Below are 2,331 nucleotides of genomic sequence, written 5' to 3'. Positions count from 1 at the left end.
TTTTATGAGACCTTCAATATTTGTCTGATAATTCTAGCTCTTTGTTTTATCAGGTTGCTGTTCCAAGATACTAGTGATTAAGCACAAAATTAATAAGATTTCATAACATTCTGGACAACATTTTTTTTAAATTTAAATATACTTATAAATAAGTTGTGTCATTTCACCTGATCATCATAAAAGCTGTTTTCAGCAGGGAAAAAAAATGCTACTCTTTTCCATTTTAGAAATGAACCGCCTTTAAATGAGGATAAGCAATTTTCTATATAGACTATAGGAAGTACTACAACTTTAAACCAGTTGTAAGCTGTATATTTGATGCTATTTACCATACAACATACTGGCTCTGAGCACTGTGGGTAAGACTATAGATGAGCAAGAGGATGGGATATGTTACTATCAAATAAAGAAATGGGGGCAAAGTCCACAGACACTGTTCTTTAGATCATTGGTATAAGAGTGTGTGCAACAGTGCCAAGCCTTAGTGGTAACGTCAGGGATTTCACTGGTACAGTAGGACAAAATTTCCTACAGCACCTGTTGATTAATTCTCTCACATTTCAAGAAGTCTTGTAAAAATCCTGCCATTGTCTTCTGCCAGGATACTGTCTCTGGGTAATTGTGGAAGAGGCAAGGGCTGGGGCTCCCTGAGTCTTAATCCTCTTCCTCTCCTCACATGACTAGCTGGCCAAGGATCCTATTTCCCATGGCAAGGGTGGAATATCTGAGTGCTGATGGAGGCTAAATAACATGAAGAAGTCTTTAACTACATTTGTTAATTTTCATAAATGACTGCTATTTGTAGGCTTACAAGGAATACTCAAAAAAATTCAGAGTCCTCCTTTCAACTACAATACTGACTTAAAAATTCTTAGATCTTCTACCTGCCCCTTCAAGGAGCCTCCTTTCTAAATGATCACCAAAGGACATAAGGAGAAATGAAGGGTGTGACAATATGTTCCAGAATCAGAATTATATTAAGACTTCAGAGGTTGGTATTTGGCAGATATTTCTATTTGAATAAGCTTACACAGGGAAATGTAGGGACAAGCTGAATTTATGGTGATGAGCAGGGGGCAGGTAGGGTCAGGAAGAGCACAGTGACCCATAGTGGTGAAGAGTCAAAAGGTCCCAAAGGCTAATGGATCAAGAGCGGCTGACTGCATTATATATCCAGACCCACGCTCCCAAGACCTTGAGCTCTGTGTGAAAGGCAGCTGCATTGCTGGATGAAATTCTGAGTGGAAAGGCATACACTGGCTCTCTTAAGGGACTATTTGAACTTTTGGTCAAAGAACAGGCCAGTGAGCTCTGGAGGAAAAGAACATTTAATGCATCAGGATATATTTGTGATAAAAAGTATAGAGCCTAGTGGTATTTTATTGTTCCCTGTCATATTGTATTGTGCTTAGTCATCTTTGTAGTTCTCATAATTTTTATTCTGACGTGATTTGCTCCTTGGGTGCTGTTTTTCTCTCTGAAATATGGAAAACTTGGATGCCTCCTGACCTAATGACTGTAAACAAGAGACTTAATGAACCTTACATAATGACATTTAAACATAAAATTCAGCTCTAAGCAAGGAAGATGACCACAAACAACAGACCAAACTTCTATTAGTATTACTTCTTGCCTGAGCCATCCATGCCTACAGTTCTCATACCACAAATTTTCCCATCCAGGACTGAACTTAGCCTTCTCCCTCCACGCCAGCTTGCTGCTATTATGATGTTCAAACAGCAGGCCATGGGAAGGAGGCAGGAAATTGTCAAACAGTAACCACTCACATTGACTTGTAGAAGTGCTGGAGTGACATAGAGTAGTTCTGCCGAGCTGTGTAATTTTTGACCTGGATACCTGCTTAAGCACAACATGATGCTGATCTCTTTGCTTTTACACTGTGGTGAGCTCTAGTGCTAGGAAAGGACTCTCTCCCTCTATTTCTTTCCTGTTCTTAACCTCTGTTTATCTAAATAGCACAGGTGAGAAGCTGAAAAAGCAGGATTTTACTACACATGCGGTTTTGAGTGTTTGCTTTCACAGTTACGTCTACAGGGAACTAAGGAACAATACCTTTTCTATGTTTAATTTCACTTACTACTGGAAGATACAGTTTATAGCACTAATCTCAATTAATGATCAGAGTAGTAGAAAATTAAGTCACAGAAAAAATTTATGAGAAGGGATACCAATACTGGTGTAAGATACTAATGCTTTATAGGTATGAATATAGGCCTTCTCTATTTTACCTTAAACCCAGAATCTAAGTATTTGATCTTACTATTGCAGTATTAATATGCTAAATGGTGTTCTTTGGCTTAGTGACACTAC

The sequence above is a fragment of the Dasypus novemcinctus genome, chromosome 15 (genome assembly GCF_030445035.2).
Source record: "Dasypus novemcinctus isolate mDasNov1 chromosome 15, mDasNov1.1.hap2, whole genome shotgun sequence".
Taxonomy (NCBI): Eukaryota; Metazoa; Chordata; class Mammalia; order Cingulata; family Dasypodidae; genus Dasypus; species Dasypus novemcinctus.
Note: the sequence above shows the minus strand (reverse complement) of the source record.